Genomic DNA, 20,360 nt, shown 5'->3' on the forward strand with positions numbered 1-20,360 from the left:
AAGTTTGAAGGTAAGGTGGCAAAAACAATGGGATATGGAGAAGAAAGGTCGATGGTTTTACAGAATTCAAAGGAAAGTGAGAGAGATGAGAAGTGCAGGAAAAAACAGGAGAGATGAGATAGTAATATCAAGGATGAGATTTGGACATACAAGATTAAACGGTACACTTTATAAAATGGGTAAACATGAAACGGGAGGGTGTCAATTTTGTGGGCAAGAAAAAACTGTGGAACATGTTATGAAAAATAAAAATGCAATTTATACTAGGGGATATTTTACAAAATAAATGTTATATTTTTATTTTTCAGTATCTTAGAATAAATAATTTGTATGAGAAGAGGATATAAAATGTCATTTTGATCCACACTCCACAGTCGGTGGCGGTAATACACCATTTTGTTGTTTGTCAACCGCCAATAAAACCTTAAGAAGAAGACGACCTGTCTGTCGTGATCCAAGAAGTCGATCTAAAGTTAAAACAGTTAGTTAAAACAGGAGGATGTTAAACCTGTAAAGATGACTTCCAGGGAAAACGAAGGTGCCCCGGTAAGTTTGCCGTTTATGTACAATCGGACTCAGGGCTCGACAGAACAGAAGTATGTTGTTGCTAATTATGTTTGGAACAAATAGCTATGGTTTGTGTGACTCATCTCTCTATGTAGGCAAGTCAGCTAGGCAACGGTACATGTATTCGTATTGAACCGAAACGGTACAGGCGTCACGGTTCGGTGCATGAATTTACACGGAGAATACACGGTATAAAAATAAAACTCGCGCACACACACACGTTCGATCGCGTCCGCGCCTCTCCCTCTCTCTCACACACACACACACACACACACACACACACACACACACACACACACACACACACACACACACACACACATAACATATTCCATCATTGCAATCTTGACATCGCAGTCTGTTCATTATAGCCACAGAGCTTCAGAGATAAGGCAGGGCTACAGCAGCTTAGGCGTCCCTAAAGAACCCGAGTATCTAACGGTAGTTCCGTGTATTCTCCGTGTAAATTCATGCACCAAACCGTGACGCCCGTACCGTTTCGGTTCAATACGAATACATGTACCGTTGCCTAGCTGACTTGCCTACATAGAGAGACGAGTCACACAAACCATAGCTATTTGTTCCAAACATAATTAGCAACAACATACTTCTGTTCTGTCGAGCCCTGAGTCCGATTGTACATAAACGGCAAACTTACCGGGGCACCTTCGTTTTCCCTGGAAGTCATCTTTACAGGTTTCACGAGTTCACATCTACATATAATTAGTACAATAAGTTTATGCGTATTTGGCGTGCTGTCCGGGGGAAGGGCTCTGAGCTCGGAGTTAGGCCCGAACCCAGAGTACTCCCCCCAGTTGGTAAGTGTAGATGGAACTGGAAGTGAGGAGATGGGGTGGAGGAGGGATGCTGACGAACTTTCAATGAACAGAGATAGGTCTGCTGTGAATTTATACTCTGTCATTGAGTTGATTACTGATTAATCTCCAGCTGTGCATAATTTGGTTAATTATCTGAACCTGCTCCTCCCGAACTTTGTTAATAAAACATCATTTAACATCCTCCGTGCCGATCGACTTCTTGGATCACACCGGGCAGGTCGTCGTGCTCTTCTTCTTCTTCTTCTTCTTCTTCTTCTTCTTCTTTCCGTTTCATGGCCGTTCACTCCTTAGGAGTATTACCACCACCTACTGTATACCTTGCGCACATGATCGTCGTGCTCTGATAGGCGCTCAACTGTTTTTCCTATCCTGGGTAGCCCGGATGTTACCATGTGAATATTTAACTTGAATTTTTTTATCTGAATTTGAGCAGTCGAATTAGACTGATGTTTTCATTGAAAAATATTAACTTGAAATTTGAGATCTGAATTTGAGCAATCAAATTTGATCAACTTGAATCTATTTTATCTGAAATTCTGTAAGTTGATTTTTTTTTTTTTCTGAATTTGTGAGCATTGAAAAATATTCATCGAAATTCAGGTTTTGAGAGGTAAATTCGAAACAAATAAATTCAGATACATGGTTTCCAAAGTAAAATAATTTCAAAGGGGTGAATTCAGAGCAAATAAATTCAGATTAATGTTTTTCAAAATAAAATATTTCAAAACTAAGTATTCAGTGGCTGTTAAATTTCAAATACTTAGGTCTCTTATTTGCTTCCATATGAAAGCACCCTAAATGGTTTAAATTGACCCGCAACATAACACAAGGGTTAGGGGTGCTGAGGGGGGACCTCTGGCGTGGAGTCCGGAAGAAAAAATATATGGGTGGTAATAAAAATCAAGTTTAAACAAACTCGTGTTGTGTTTTGGCTATGCATACATATTACATGTGTTTGTGGTTGTATTTTATGCTGTAGGCTACAATTAAACTGGGTCATCACCAACATAGCCCAGCACAGTTTTAACTCCCGCATCCGCATAGTATTAAACTTGTAGCATAAAACAGCAACATTATAGGCTAACAAATAAATAAAATATATTTGGAAATTTCCCTTTAAAACGAACGCTCAGTTTTGTGATCACACTGTTATTTCACCGTTTTGTTGTTGTTTTCAAAGACAAACTCACTTTTATATTAAACAAATAAATATTTCTTTACTAACAAAATCTTGCGCTTTTTCCTCCGCTATCGTCCTGTCAATCATCCTCTCGTACTTTCGCTGTCTCACTCTCGCGGCTACAGTTACAGTAGGCTACAATTTTATTTACCATCATCGCGGCACCAGACAGATTTAACTCCGCACAGCTAATAAAACCGTCTGGGTGCAGATTAATATTTAATATTTCTGATATATAAATATTTCTCTGAAACGCGTTAAGTTGCACATAAGTAAGCCTAGGACCTGCCCTGAACAGTTTAATATGCGGTACGCAGAGCCATAGGACTATTATTTTGTTGAGTAAAACTGGGGAACTACCGATGACGTCACATGCTCAGATTTTCTTGGCCAATCGGCTGACAGGGGCGCCTCATGACCGTCCACATGTGCAAAACGAATTTTGAAGTCATTTATTCGTTTTTTGCCTGTGAACTAAAAAAAACGAAAAATCAAGCCGAAATCTCGTTTTTTTTTTTTGGAAAAAACGAAAAAACGAATAAAGGCGCCGTTTCTCGTTTCTGCTTATTTCATTTCAAATAGGAAATTAAATGGACGGAAGATACCCTGATTGTAGGCCTATGTCTATTAGTAAAATCTGTTGACTTTAACAATCTTTGTTGCATTAAATGCCAACAGTGAAAGTTCAAAAATGGGAAAAAGCACTTTTTTTGAGTTTTTTTTTGCCCCAAGTTCGCAAGCCTGTAAACTCAAAAAGTATTAAAGATATTAATATTCGTTTTTTATATTTTGGTTTTTAATAAACATTTATTTTGGTATCTTCATTTTAAAGGCCCCATGTGGTTCAAACCCAGAGATATGGAGATTTTAATGCGGCTCCATGAGTAAATTGGTTAATTGTACACATTTTCGGTAGTCAAAAAACAAATGTGGGAGACTTTGTATACAGTTGATTTGTTTTTTATTTAAAGATGAATATCAAACAAATAATGATGAAACTAGAAATATATCTTGGTTTGTTTTTTTGTTTTTCGAATAAAAAACGAGTGTCATAATTATTATTTTTCTGAAGTTTAGGCTACATGTCTGTACTCTGTAACTCAAGAAGTGTTAAAGATAAAATATTTTAGATTCTTGTTCCTATGAAACCTTTCTTTTGGAATCTTAATTTATAATATTTTACACACTTTGTACAGCAATATCTTATTGCATAATTTAACTAGTTATTGCATATCGCATTTTTCTTCAATATCATGCAGCCCTAATAGAAGGTTCAAAATAATAGCTGTTGTTTCAAATAGAAATCTTTTGTAACATTATAACTGTACACTGCCACTTTTGATCAATTTAATAAAGAATTATAATAAATAAATACATTATAATAAATAAATACAAATAAATGAAAATATTCAGTAAAACTTTCAAGTAATGTCCCATTAGTACTAGTTAGTGCATTAACTAGGCTAACATTAACAATGAGCAATACATTTGTTACAGTGTTTATTAATCTTTGTCAACATTGGTTTTGTTAACATACAATTTTTACGATTAATGATAATGTTAGCTCAGGTCCATTATTTAAAAAAAATATTAGTAAATGTTGTGAAAGATTAATAATTGCTTTAGAAGTATTTTCCATTATTAGTTCACTGTTAACTAATGGAAACTTATTGTAAAGTGTAACCTAAAATTTGACTGGCTAATGGCTATAGTACTGTATAGCCTAAATTTTGAATTACAGTTAGAATTTGAAATACAGTAAGTGTATTTATTTGAATCAATTTGAATCAATCAATTTCTCTACTGAAATATGAACAAGGGGAAAGAGTGAGCAGATGATCAGTGCAGGAGATTCTTACTGAATGAACCCTGAAAACAAACCACAACTAACAAGAGATTGAAAAGATGTTGCCTGTGCATCCAGTAAAAAGATACAGTCAAACATCTATCACGCACACACACACACACACACACACACACACACAGGTTGAGCTTTGTAAATCTCTCTCTGTCTGATAAGGTGGCAGCGAGCGATGAAATGGAGTCTGCCAAAGCCGATTCTCTAGGGTAAGATTAGCCGAGCGTGTTTCCACTGGTCCATCCGCCGCTGAGGGACAGAGATTTGTTCGGATTTCCTTTCACACAGGTCTGTAATGCAGCAGAGTTTTGAAGAGAACAACGTCTGTTTAATGTCGTGTGTCTGAGGTTGGAAATGAGCTGCAGAGACTCATCAATAAAACTGATTATAACAGTCAACAACTAATGATCATTTAGTCTGAATACCTCCACTTTACAAATGAAAAGTATAGTAAATCCTTAGCATACAAATTATATTTAACTCCATTTAGTTTGGAGAAAATACAGAAAATAAAAATAGGCTTTTTTATCACATTAAATTGTGTGTGTCAGTGGGTGAAAATATATAGTATGTCTTTAGCATAAATATTTATATTTGATTAATATCCTTCATTTATTTCTAAGAAAATAAATAAATAAAATGTTGCAGAGCTAAACCAGTAACTCGAGCATCACTGAGCAGCGTTCAGCTCAGCTCTGGTGACACGCATGTGGGCGATTTCACAGTCAAAGCAGAAACACATTTGTGTGCATACAACCCATATGCGCTCACAGGTGCACAAACACACACACACACACACACACACACACAGGGTTATCATGATTTATGGGGACATTCTAGAGGTGTGCAATATAATCTACTGACAATATCGAGTATGTCCCCCAGTTTACAAAAACACACCTAGAGAGCATGCATACATTACATGATGTAGCCTTAGTAGGTTAGACTAGTGTGCTTGCTCATTTAGAGTGCACACTTTTACTGCGTGATTACAAATGTGATATTGATTTTAAAACAGTTCAATAAACAAGAAGTTGATATTAAGTGACTTACATTTTAGACAAGAGTATTGGCTGTTGTTTTTTTTTTCTCTCTCTCTATTTCACCAAAAAAAGATAGTTCAAACATCTGAGCAACACAAGGAGGTGTTTCATTACTGAATGAACGAATCGTTTGAATGAATGATTCAATGACTCACTCATAATGCTTCATTCCTGAATGAATCAGCCATTTGAATGAGTCTGTTGAAACAATGACTCACTCAAAAACAGTGACTTGCTACCACCTACTGGCAGTTTAAATTTCACATTTAAAGTATTTTTTCCTTTTTTATTTGTAACTGCAGGTTAAATGCATTCATGTTGCCTCTGATCTGCATTAAACAGTTGTGCAGTGCATCTAAATGAAAATTCAGATGCAGCTTCTGTGTTTCCTCTGCATTGCAAAGATTAGTTTTGTTCATACTGATTTCATGTGATTGGTAACAGCCCTATTGTGTCTTAATCTAATTGAATGTATTGATTACATGTAAGAATTTGACACAAAAGATGATGCATACATTTAATAAAAAAAAATAAAAAAAGCCATTATAAAAAGGTAAAAATCAATTAAAACTTATTGGAAAAGATTATTTCTGTCACTGCTGCGAACTGACCATCGCACAGAATATGAAGAATATTAAAAGCTTTGGGAGTCAGCTGTCCACAGCAGTCCTAAACATGCCAAGGTACCAACACGATAAACACACTCAGCAAAATAATGTCTAATTATCATTAACAATGAAATCCCAGAAAATAAATTGAGATATTATTTCGGGCAATATCGCACACACCTAGGACATTTCATAGACACAATGATTTTTATATTTGTACAAAAAAACTATATTCTATTTGCTAACCATAAACCTAAACACAACTCTCACAGAAAACTTTCTGCATTTTTACATTACCAAAAAACATAATTCTATATGATTTATAAGCAGTTTTCCTCACAGGGACCAAAAATGTCCCCACAAGGATAATGATTTCATATATTGCCATCTTTGTGGGAGCATTTTGTCCCCATAAAGTAGGGTATACGTGAACCACACACACACACACACACACACCACACAGAGTGAACGATTACACAGATGATGCAGTGAGATTGCTGTTGTTCCCCTTTAGAAATGCTACGGTTTTTTATATATTTTTTTATTATTATATTGCATCTTATTACTAGTCGCACTGGAAGTCATCCATTAGAATTATATGAATTACAAAAGTATCGTGACAAGAATGAAATGCAGAGCTTTGGGTTTGGTAAATATCTTTCAAATGTATTTTTCATCTTGTCTTTTAGCATCAGGATTATATGAAAGAGGAAAGGAACGTTGAGCGAGTCGAGCTGAAACTTTTGATTCACTAGCAGCACAGCAGTACTACGTCTTTCCTGTCAGCAAGAGTGAACACGCTAAATTAATGAACTGTGTTTTGTTTGGAAATGCTCTGTACGGCGTATGATATATTGCCTTTCAGGTTCTCTTTTGTCTCTCACAGAAGAGCCATTGTTGCCGCTTCTGTTCGGCTTTACATTTCCTGAGCAAATGAGTCTGAAACACAGGCTTGCTCTATTGACGCCATGCAAATATTGCCCCAATTCTGTAAACAAAAGCCAAACGGCTCGTTTGGTTTCAAGCGTCTGACCCTCGTCACGCTTGTACGGATCTCATTCGGACCTTATTCTTTTATTAAAGCACTTCAGAGACTCTCAGAGAGACTTCATCACGTTTACCTGAAACGCTCGGCCTCGTATGTTTGTGTTTAGCTCCAAATTTGGGCCATTTTCTCCAAGCAGAGACTGACGTCAGAAAGACCAGCAGCCCGTTTGAAACTGGAAACATTTACTGAGGAGAAATAGCAGCTAATTCTGGATGTGTTATTCTCTCGTCTGCTTCACATTGTTTTTGGAGAGAGGACGTCCACAGACCGCAGACTGGTGAAGAAACGGACCTCATTTACCCCTCATTTAGCACACACACACACACACACACACACACACACACACACACACACACAGTATGTACTTTGCACACTACATGAGTGATTGTCTGTGCACTGATGCTCAGATGACTATACTGCATTTGTCAGAATGTGCCATAGACATCAGAGCGCGACGTACTGTATCCCACAATGCAATGTGCTCAATCTTTCTGACAAAAGTTCAGACATTTATACAAGGAATTTAACTGAAAATGCAAACAACCATTTTTATCTTATTTATATTTCATACTGTAGCCTAAATGTGACTCTCACAAAGCTGCCAAGAAAGAAAAAAGAAAATAGTTCCCAACCCTGGTCCTGGAGTCTTTACTACTGAGCTTATGATTAAATCTGGTGTGTTTGATTAGGGAGACATCTCAAATGTTCAGTAAGGATAATAAATAAATAAAAATCTCAAATCATAGTTTCCAGCTAAAGCATCAAACAGCCCTTCGGCACTAGCAGTGGTCAAACAAAAAATGCAAATATCGAATGGAAAGGGAATTAAATGCCACATGAGTCTGATGAATGTCAAACAACAGCAGGTGAATTCAGCGGCATGATGGGAGATAATCGAATGTCTGATTTGTGAACAGCCTGTAAATCACTGGATCTTCACTGAACAAGTCAGTTCATCTAGGCTACTGGATGCATAAGTCTGACCTCAAAGCAGTCTCTCTCTCTCTCTCTAACACAGACACACAGACAGAGAGAGAGAGAGAGAGAGAGAGAGAGAGAGAGAGAGAGAGAGAGAGAGAGAGAGAGAGAGAGAGAGAGAGAGAGAAAGTAAAGTACCAGCAAATGTGACAGACGGAGAGAGTTTGATCTGTTGTTGTTGTCTGGTTTTACAGCAGTTCACTGTGGCCTTGAGTTAATTAGTGAACAATAATAAACAAACACATTTAACAAGAGCTGAAGAACCTACTGACAGCACAGCGCTGACCTCTGACCTCAGAGACTGTGTGTGTGTGTGTGTGTGTGTGTGTGTGTGTGTGTGTGTGTGTGTGTGTGTGTGTGTGTGTGTGTGTGTGTGTGTGTGTGTGTGTGTGTGTGTGCGCATCTCAACACATGCTCAAACAGCTCAGTGTCCTAAAGCACAACTCACTCTTTCTACTGTATGATGTTTATCAATGCTATTTAACAGCATATTTTTTATAAAAAAAAAATAATAATTATATATATATATATATATATATATATATACACACACACACATATATATATATATATATATGTGTGTGTGTGTATGTGTATATATATATATATATATAGTACATTTACATTTATGCATTTTGGCAGATGCTTTTATCCAAAGCGACTTACATTGCATTATCCTATACATTTATACATAGGTATGTGCAATCCCCTGGGATCGAACCCACAACCTTGCGTTGTTAACGCAATGCTCTTACCACTGAGCTACAGGAAGGCTATAGTACATAGCATATAGTATATAGTACAGGCCAAAAGTTTGGACACATTACTATTTTTAATGTTTTTGAAAGAGGTTTCTTCTGCTCATCAAGCCTGCATTTATTTGATCAAAAATACAGATTTTTTTTTTTTATATTGTGATATATTATTACAATTTAAAATAATTGGTTTTCAATTTATTATACAATTTATGTACTTTAAATTATCATTTATTTCTGTGATGCAAAGCTGAATTTTCAGGATCATTACTCTATCTATCACATGATCCTTTAGAAATCATTCTAATATGATGATTCATTATCAAAGTTGGAAACAGTTCTGCTGCTTAATATTTTTTCATAACCTGTGATACTTTTTTAGGATACTTTGATGTAGGGCTGAACGATATTCTGTTTTAACATCGACATCGCGATGTGCGCATGAGCGATAATCACATCGCCGGAACATGCGATGTGAAGGGTAGTAGCACCCATGATGTATTAAGAGAACGGTAGCACCAGGGTAGCACACAGTAAACACGAGTTTGTTGTATGGCTTGTTGCTGGGGTGACATGCACGTTCCGCTTGCCTGCACAGTGATTGGTTCGCTGTGTCGCTGCTCACCGCTCACAGCCAACATTCACTGGCAATCCTATAGCTAAAAATGGGCGACGAAGAGATCCGCCGCAAAAAAATTATGATTTCGTACCAAAAAGAAAGTCAAAATCAGCTATTTGGGACTATTTCGGCTACAAAAAGGAGGATGTTGACCAAAAAGAGGTACTTTGCCTGGAGTGTTATAAAGTTATGGATGGTTGTCTTTTTTTAAAAAGTCTTTTGTTTTTATTTTTCGTGTTCGCATTTATGAGGAAAAAACAATGTTATGTGACAGTTCTCCATTACGGACGCGACCGTTCTGAAAGCGGCAGTTAAAGACTGCTTTAAAACTTTCACAGAGACCTCAAACAGAAAGCACAAAGCCTTTCTTTAAAGCGAATTTCGTTTTGTATTAATTGTATCTTAATTTTAATCAGTGTTTCATTATCCACTTTCCTGGATTTAATAAACAAGAAGTAAATATAGCAGAGTCAGACAATAGATAATCACGACACGGAGGTGCCAGCGCCTGAACTGGAGCTTAAACTATCATCCATGAACCGAAACTCAGCATATAAAATTTCCTACTCGCCTCACACAGCTAAAAAAAAATAGAAATATATCTATTATCTACAGAAATCTCTACTTTTAAACAGAACCATTCAAAACAAAATAAAACCATGTAGGCCTAATCCCTATCAAATGTGTATTTGAGAGAGAGAAAGATTTTTTTGACTTATTTTGAGGAATTTTAGCCTAATGAACAAACATCTGTTTAGAGCGCCGCCACGTTGGATTGCGTAGAATGTTCACCGAATTCTGACAGAAATATGTTCTAATTTTGGAATAAAATATTAAGTGACCTTTGTCACTTGTAATGAAGCTTGCTTATTAGTGAAATTATTAATATCATGGAATGGTAATTATGGACTTTAGCCTGGATTGATGGCTCGCAATATCGCAATATATATCGTTGGGAAAAAAATATCGCAATGTAATTTTTTTCCAATATCGTGCAGCCCTACTTTGATGTATAAAAAGTAAAAAAAAAAGAAGAAGAAAAAAAGAAAAAAAAGAAGAAGCAAATGTTTTAAAAATATAAATCTTTTGTAACAACAATATACACTACTGGTCAGTAATTTGGGGTCAGTATTTTTTTTTCTGTCTTAAAAAAAAAAAAATCAATACTTTTATTCAGCAACCTTGTGTTAAATTGATAAAAAGTGATAGTAAAGAAGATTTATATTATTAGAAAATATTTTTTTTTTATTTTGAATAAATGCAGTTCTTTTCAACCTTTTATTCATCAAATATATTAGGAAGCAGAACTGTTTCCAACACTCATAATAAAGCAGAATATTAGAATGATTTCTAAAGGATCATGTGATAGACTGGATGTCACATGTGACACTGAAGACTGGAGTAATGATCCTGAAAATTCAGCTTTGCATCACAGAAATAAATGATAATTTAAAGTATAATAAATTGAAAACCAATTATTTTAAATTGTAATAATATATATCACAATATAAAAAAAAAAAATCTGTATTTTTGATCAAATAAATGCAGGCTTGATGAGCAGATGAAACCTCTTTCAAAAACATAAAAAATAGTAATGTGTCCAAACTTTTGGCCTGTACTGTATATATATATATATACACACACACACATACATACATATACATACACACACTGACAACACATTTTCTTTACTAGATAAATGTCTTCTGGCTTAATAGCCAGAAGTTAAACTGGCCCGGAATGAGGGTATTGCGCATACTTTTACACATTCCCGCAGGTTTCGTGATTATAAAGCGGGATATTCCCACAAAAAAGGTATGCACTATAGCAGGCAGGCTATAGTGCAAATAAATGTATTAATAAATGAGTAAAAATGTATCAAGAGAGCTGCATGCTGCGAAACAAGACTTTTGCTCACATTTCGGGACAGTTTACGGAACTCTCACTTGCCCATTGGGGCTAGTGTTGCATAATCTCTAATGTTCATTATTTGCACGCAGTTTTAAGTCTTGCAAATTGAAACATTCGGGCAATTTTACTTAACTCTTTCCCCGCCAGCATTTATTTAAAAAAGTATTTGGTCAAATGTTGTATGAATATCTGAACATGCAATATATCAAAAGAAAGAACAGATCCTCTCCTTTTAAACACAATAAAACACTAGGCCTAAGTAATGCGTAATGAGTGGCGCATCGCAGAGCTAGTGCAAGACGAGCATTTGTGGTTAAAAAGGGTCAAATGTTAATTTTTTTTAGAAGATCACCAATCGTTTCGCTAGATAATACCTCAGCTGGGATTGTGTAGAGCCCTTTGAAGCTGCATTGAAATTGTAATTTGGACCTTCAACCCATTGGTTCCCGTTGAAGTCCACTATATGGAGAAAAATCCTGGAATGTTTTCCTCAAAAACCTTCATTTCTTTTCGGTTGACGAAAGAAAGACATGAACATCTTGGATGACGTGGGGGTAAATTAAAGTAAATTATACTACAGGGCCATTGAATGCTTGAATCTGATTGGTTGACGAACGTTCTAAGGTGTGCATTATTTTCAGGGAAACGCACGGCTAAAGTAGTTCCAGGCAGGTCTTGACCGCATTACAGTTCCATATCACTTTGCGTAGTCAACTGTAATAACGGAAAATAGGATACAATTCATAACAAGAAAAAGCATTTCGCCCCATGCGCTTGATCTGCAATTTTCAATGTCTAGCTTCACATTCAATAGAAACATGCAGTTTAATTTGAATAAATAAACTATAAAGTCCTATCTATAATCAATAGAAAATTAAACTGAATATAGGCTAAATAAATGGATAGTCCTGCAGCACGGATTTTTATTGCAGATAATTTAACAAATAAATAATTATTGATAGGCCTACTTGTTAAAAGGGCTTTGGGTTTCATTTATTTGGCTAGTCTACTGTCATCTGTCAATAATAGAAAAAAAAAAAAGAATTAACGAATTAATTAAAACGAATTGAATTAATAAATAAATAATAATATTGACGCACATATGCTTTTCTGTCTCATTATTGCAACATCTCTCTCTAATAACTGCATTAATAACTGCATAAAGCCGGGAACACACTTTAAGGCCGGTTATGAATGTAATTTGATACTTATGACTGATCATGCCCAAACGCGTGTTCAGCGCGTTCAGTCTGTGTTCAAAGTCGGTGTTTAAAATCTGCTGCAGTCGATGAAAACAGTCAGAGAATGTGTCAGCTAGTCGTGTGTCCCCAGCATTAGTCTGCTATCAGCGGCTCAAACCTCCGTTACTAACTCTGAAATGACGTTTTGGAATTAGCAACGGAGGCATGGGATTAGATGCGGAAGAAATTAGTCCTACATACAAGAGCGTTTTAATGACAAAAACTTTACAAACGTCTTGAAATACATAATCTGAACAATGTGTCGAGGTGTGGTAACTGTAGTATAAGCGGAATAATTGACTTCAGGCCGTTGAATTATTAGAAAAATAATGCACACCCGAGGTGTAACGGCCACTCCGCTTCACGTCGTGACCGCATTACCACCTTGGGTGTGCATTATTTTTCTAATAATTCAACGGCCTGTCGTCAATTATTCCTTACTTATCAGGAAATTGTATTTTCTGAAGTGAACTAATCCTTTAATGCTTAACAGATTACATTCTTAATAGGGGTGTAACGATACACGTATTCGTATTGAACCGTTCGGTACGAGGCTTTCGGTTCGGTTTTCGGTACGCATTTTCAAACCGAACGGTTCGATGGACCATTTTTCCTGCCGACCAAAATTTGTGCGCTCATAATGTAAGAGACGCCGGCGCGACCACAACATTTCCCAACATCAAATGGCAAACGTAATGCAAGCGGAACGAAACTGCTCGTTATTGTGTGGTTGACGGACCGCTTATCAGTTTGGACCAGTGCAGCGCGAGCCGATCGTGATCATGCAACACTGTTACTACACAGCGCTAATAAGAGATCCAGTAAAGAAAGCATTTGAATTCGCCACAGAAGTAATAACATCGCTGCGAGATCTAGTGAGAAACATTCACATTTCTCCATTATTAACGGATCAAACAGTGCGTGGAAACCAGGAAGAAACATTGTGCCATGAATGAACTATCCAGTGTCCACAGATCTGCAACATTCACAATGGATTTACTGTAACACTAACTGCAACCATGGAAGTTTGGCAGGAATAGTAGGCTATAATGCCTTCAAGTAACATTACGTCGGTTTTATTTTGACATTATGAATACAATTGCTGCCCTCAGGGTGCTTTCACATCTGTAGTTCGGTCCATTTGGTCCGGACCAAGGGCGACAAATGATACTTTGTTGCATTTTTAAGGCGTTTTGGTTCCTTTTCACACCACACTGATCGCTCTGGTCCGGATCAGTTTATGAGTTGATAAAACGAACCAAAATGCAGTCACGTGACAACATCCACATCACTCGGAACGCATTTCCATAACTGCACTTCGTTTGGTCAGAATTAACGTGCGGGGAAATTTCAACAGAACTCCCAGAAATAAACAAAAAATCTGTGGAAAATCCGGCAGACAACACGCCGCTGTTTACTATGGAGAGACAACTGCGTGGGCTGATTGTATCCTTGGTCATATTTTATTATAGTTTGTCTACACCACTTTAGACAAACAATAATATTTGAGAATGAACCGAGGATGCGGCTCGAAAATATAATTTCTATCAGGCTCCGCACCTCCTCACAACTCCAAGTTTGTCTGCGAGGCGAGCTGCAAACTGTCAACAAACATTTCTCCTCATCCTATATAACGTTAATGCACAGCGCAGCTGACTACGGCAACTGGCTTAGTCCAAAAATGCGCAGTTATTTGGCAGTTGGTTCTGTTCGAGGTCGGATCACGTTCTCACCACAAACGAACCGCTCCAGAGTTCGTTTCAAAGCGTACCGAGACCACCTCTTCCAGGAGGTCTCGGTACGCTTGTTTGGTCCGCTTTTGGTGCGCACCCGAGTGCGATTGCCGCATTCACACCTGCCCAAACGAACCGCACCAACGGGGGAAACGAACTCTAGTGCGATTCAACCGAACTAAATGAGGCAGGTGTGAAAGCACCCTCAAATGTTAATCTGAACTAAACCTTTGTTTATAACTGCCACAATATTACATTTCATTTTTTCCAAGGAGCTGTTTTGTTTTATATGCTCCTAAGAAGAGCCAATTATAGCTCTAGAATTGCTCAAAGTTAAAAAAAAATCATACTTTATGATGTTAGTTTTAATAAAAAAAAGAATTAAAAAAATTAAATCAAAGAAATTTCTCTGCCATCTTTCTTTTTGCTGTATCAAAAACGTACCGAACCGTACCGTGACACAAGTGTATCGTATCGAACCGAACCGTGAATTTTGTGAACCGTTACACCCCTAATTCTTAAGTATATTATTTTAGAGTAGAGTAGCCTATATTATGACCATAAGTACCTATTTTAAAAGTGTGCTAAAGTGTAGGCCCTACTTCTATTTCACCAGGGACGGACAACAGCTATAAATCATACACACTTTTACTGGAAATGGATGATATTCATTCATCATTGTAACGGATGTGCAAAAGACCATCACACATCATTCACACACTTCACACTAAATATCATCTGTGTAAACCAACTGGAAAATATGAACTTCACATATAAAATCAGCAGAATACACAATAATCGCGTTCAAGTACTTCTGTCAACAAAACTAGACAACAGCTGGTATTACTTTAACTAGAAAATTCACTGAGTGTGTGAGACAGTTAATGTGCCACTTGAGCCACTCATCTATTTCTGTAGTCCTGCCGATAACACACACACCATCTCATCTATTTAGGGGTCTTCCCACAGGTTTCTATAATTACTCAATTGAACTTCAAAATGATAGCTTTTGCAGTATGGAGAAAATAAAAAAGTCATAATTCACAACTTTTTGCATGACAAAATAAAACATGCAAACATGGAACCACAAGAAAGATTGTGAAGAAACATAAAATATGCACACTTTTGTCCCACAAATCACATGACCCAGTGTTCCCCGCAATGAGTCGTGAGTTTGCGGTCTCAACTATGAAATAACACAATCATCACGTCTATAAAACATACAGTGCACCAGTACAGAATCATGGAGAAATTACTCTTGAGCTGCTCCATGTTATGCTTCTTTTTTTTTTTTTTTTTAAGAATCATACATTTTCATAAGGACTGAATCAGTCTGATGAATCTTTAAATGAATCCGTCTGGACTCTGGAGTCAACAGTAGGCTCACTCACTGAACCACGAGTCTTGATTTTCCGGGACATTTAACTGCTCATGATGTAGCTTTTCTGAGAGTTTTAAGTCTATAAAACTAATATCAGAAAGCATCATCACTGACTTAGCCTATTGATTCTTCACAAGTGTGTCACTTATGTGTCAACAGAGTCAGAGAACGACACAAATAATCACTGTTTTCAAACATTTCCCCTACTGTTGTCTGCCTTTGGCCATGACTAAACCATCACAACCAAGCAATTGACTGATAAAATTATTTCAAAATTAAACTTTGACACCTCACAGAAAGAAAAGGAAAACAAATGGAAAGTGGAAAAATTTAATTCAAATTGAACTCTACTTAATCTATAATAGATCAGTGAACGGATTCAGTTCAAGCATTCAGTAAAACACACACACACACACACTGGTGCCTAGAACTGTTTGACTGGCTGACTGACTGTCATGTAAAAATGTTAGATTCTGATGTCATAAGTTAGCTGATTGCCTGGCTGCTCTCTGATTGGTTCTTGCACAGAAATTGAAATGTTGTCTTATTGTAGACATGCCCCTCTTCAGAGTGCCATTATGTCTGAGAGGACGTCAAAAGTCACACATCACACACACATCACACACACACACACACACACACACACACACACACGTAAAAAAACACACCTACTGAACTAAAAAAGCACATCATAGTCTGCAGTACATATGGTTTAAAGACGGTCTGCATAATACAGCCCCCCTAAAGACAATCAAAAAAAATACAAAAATACAGTTTTATTTATCAAACTATGTTCTAAACATAGGTTTTGTCATACTTCTGGAGATATGCTTCAAAAGTTAAACAAACACACACATTTTCCTTTAAAATATGATAATTTAGAAAGTGACCTTGTGCATTCAGCGTGTGTGGGTGTGTGTGTCTATTTGTGGCTTGAGTTCAAGTATCAGTGTCACAAAAACATCTGAAACATTTACAATGGCTTAATACACACACACACACACACACACACACACACACACACACACACACAAGCTTTTGCCCGGCGGCAGCTAATTTTGCGTATCCACAGCGGGCGACCTGTAGGACATGTTGAACTGAATTATTCGGTGCGCTGTATTTGTTTCAAGTGTTTTCAAAAATAAGCAGGACAAGAAACCTCATCAGACGATACCAAAGGCCTTTAAAGCCTCGAACACACCAAGCCGACGCCGACAAACTAGCGCTGATGAAAGCCGACTGTGTTGTCGCCTCGCGTCGGGGTAAAAAGCTGCACTTGTCTTGAACACACCGAGAGAACTACAGCCGACTGTTAGCTAGAATGCGCGTTCTGCGCCTGCATGTAAATGAGACAGCTGTCTATTTCTGCAGATATATTCGTCTATATTCGTCATTCAAAAAGGGAAACCGACGCTGCAGGCTGCAGATACACAAACCGTAAACAAAGCAGTGCGTGCTTACCGTTTTGAATATCAATCCTGCTAAACACTTTCTTTATTCCACTCCTCTCGTGTTAATATTGAAATATTCGCCAAGGAACACTCAGGTAAGATGACATATCATTAGAACAGCCTTCTATCTGTACCGTTTTGACTTTGCTCGCTGTTTTGCTATTATTCTCGTGCACTGACTCGGTCACTAAGCTGAACAGCCAATCAGAGTTCCCTCTTTCACCGACGGCCCGACGCCGATTCAACATGTCGAATCGGCCGTTACAAAGCCGACGAGGACCAATTTCAGCCGACGGTGCGGAACACACTGAGAAGATTTAGTCGGCCGACGCACGGAAACTGCCCGACGTCCGACTGTCGGCTTGGTGTGTTCCAGGCTTAACAGTGAAAAGATCGAACTGACCGAAAACAGATCCATGGTAAAAGATTGTGTGAAAGCAAAGAGAAAGGTAAAAGATTGTGTGAAAGCAAAGAGAAAGAAAAAACTGAGTTGAGTTTTGGTCCCTGATAAGAGATCTGTATGAGCTCCTACAAATAAATGCAACAAGTATATGTACAAAACCGTTCAAAAAGTTTTTTTTTTGTGTGTGTGTGTGCAATAAATTTATATTTTTATTCAGCAAGGATGCATTAAACTGATCACAAGTAACATAAATCTCTCAGAAATCAAAACATTATAATGTAAAAAATTTATTTACTATTTCAAATATTGTTCTTGGAACTTTCTATTTAAAAAAGCATCATGAAAATCCACAAAAATATGAAGCAGCGCAACTGTTTTCACATTAATAAGATATGTTTATTGTGCAGCAAATCAGCATTTCAGAATGATTTCGGAAGGATCATGTGAGACTGAAGACTGGAGAAAGTATGCTGAAAATTCAACTGCATCACAGGAATATATTACATTTTACAATTGTACAATATTCATATAGAAAACAGTTATTTTAAATTGTAATATTTCACAATATTACTGTATTTGTATTATATAAATGCAGCATTGGTGAGCAGAAGAGACTTCTAACCAGCCCTTAACTTTTGAACAGTAGTGTAAGTTAGTAAAGGCGCTTCATCAGTGTCAGTGAGATTTTCAAAATCTCATAAAACAAATTTACAAAAAGGCTGAAACGTTCTACAAAAAAGTGTTGATGAAGTCTGTTGAAGGTTCCAGCTGAATTTGCATGAATGACAGTCCGATATCATGTGATCACTGGCACACGGCCCAGCAGCCAATCAGATGCCAGGGTCTTTTCCACCCTGATTTCCGCTGGCAACAGTGATGTGCAGAATGAGGGAAATATTGAGTAGCCATGAAAACACACACAAACACACACACACACACACACACACACACACACACAAAATTACAGACTGTCAAAGGAAAGTCTTGCAGAGTTTCACAGCATGTGACGATGCCAAGGACATTAATGATCTCAAGCACATCCCTTGTCCGTTTGCTCATTCATTCTCGCATTGATCCGGTTGTGATGCGGTTTGGGTCGTGAGCTCACGTCCACTACAGAAAAGAGTCCTGCGGTTCTGTGGACTCGAGCCCAGAGAGTGAAAGACTGACAGGAACTCAACTGAGTTTCTCGCCCTGCATGTACATCTCCAAAAAACTCCAAACTGCTTGTTTCTCTCACATTTCTCCCAGTCAAAGGTCAAGGCAGGTCACCATATCACTTAATGTGGATGTGATGAGAAATACTTGAGCTCATACTGAAATTTCAGATTTTTCGAGCAAATGCGAGCACAATTTGAGATACTGTTTAGGTCTCATCTGGAACTCTAGAGGAGAAACATCAGGAGACTCAAGTAAATGGGAGAATCGATTGAGATCACAGGATTTTCCTTTTGTTTCATTAGACTGAACGCTTAGAGATGAACAAGGGAAACAAGGGATCTGGGATATAATGCTTCAGAGGATTGTGGGAAATGCTTTCTTGGTACTCACCACAAGAGTGTGTGTGTGTGTGTGTGTGTGTGTGTGTGTGTGTGTGTGTGTGTGTGTGTGTGTGTGTGTGTGTGTGTGTGTGTGTGTGTGTGTGTGTGTGTGTGTGTGTGTGTGTGTGTGTGTGTGTGTGTGTTTCATATGGCACTCTGCTGTTGTGTTGCTATAGTGCTGGTGTCAGTGTGTCAGTCCAGATTGTCGAGAAAGAGACTTTCTGAGCAGTAAGATTAGAAATTAAACAGTATGAAAATGTTATATTATGATTACAGTGACCAAAATAATCACGTTCTCAATATTATCTTATATTTTAAATTACAATCAACATGCAATTAAGGATCTGAAATCATTACATTCAGTTCACACGCATGTATATTATTTTAAAGTAAATTATTTCTGTTTTAAGCACTCTTTTTAAAAGATTGCTAAAATGTAATTCTTTTTTTTAACCAGGGATTTCAGCTCATACTGAGAGAGACGGCACTGAACATTTACCAGTAGAAGCGTCTAAAAATATTCACTTCCCCTTATTCATATACATTTTAAGCTAAATTCACGATGATATAAAGTCTGTCATCTCCCTCGATCCGATCACTAAACTGCCCTATAAACACTGCGAGCAGGTGAATGAAGTGAAGTCAGTGCGTTTGTGTCGTGATGAATCGAGCTCTAAATGACGCTTTCTGGAATGTTGGAGATTTCTGGAATATTCCCGCAGGCTATTCCATCTGTTGGGAGAATGACTCTGCTGGGACGCGTTCCGGCTGCTGATTACAGCCCAGATATTTCACTCTCATCCCTGTCTGAATATGAATGTTCAGTGGCTCTGATTCCATGCAGTTATGATCACTCAACACACTGCTAATGAAACACAGACAAGCTCATCCAGCTCTGAGCATGCTGAATCATCTGAGGTCAAAGACACTTACAGAACCACAAAATGCCACTGGTATTAATTGTGCGAGTTTCATACAAGACAAAAATGTGCACAAGAACTGATTAACTAACATCAGCCCTCTCATGTCTGATGATTTTTACAGGTTTCTTGTCAACTGAATCTGATTTGCAAGAATGTTTATATATATATATATATATATATATATATATATATATATATATATATATATATATATATATATATATATATATATATAGGCCTATATAATTTGCAGTGCTTAATAATGGGATTGTAGTCCATTA

The 20,360-nt window shown here is 37.3% G+C and overlaps 1 protein-coding gene and 1 long non-coding RNA gene across 7 annotated transcripts in view; one reads left to right on the forward strand and one right to left on the reverse strand.

Annotated features, from left to right (window-relative positions):
* LOC309484770 (receptor-type tyrosine-protein phosphatase delta) overlaps positions 1–20,360 on the reverse strand; it is a 666,889-nt gene that overhangs the window by 172,505 nt on the left and 474,024 nt on the right. The gene's annotated exons all lie outside the window — the stretch shown is intronic.
* LOC309493434 lies at positions 17,672–19,413 on the forward strand. Its single transcript, XR_014203929.1, has 2 exons — positions 17,672–18,287; positions 18,367–19,413. It is a non-coding gene; the product is annotated as an uncharacterized lncRNA (long non-coding RNA).

The sequence above is a fragment of the Leuciscus leuciscus genome (genome assembly GCF_965113295.1).
Source record: "Leuciscus leuciscus genome assembly, chromosome: 2".
Classification (NCBI taxonomy): domain Eukaryota; kingdom Metazoa; phylum Chordata; class Actinopteri; order Cypriniformes; family Leuciscidae; genus Leuciscus; species Leuciscus leuciscus.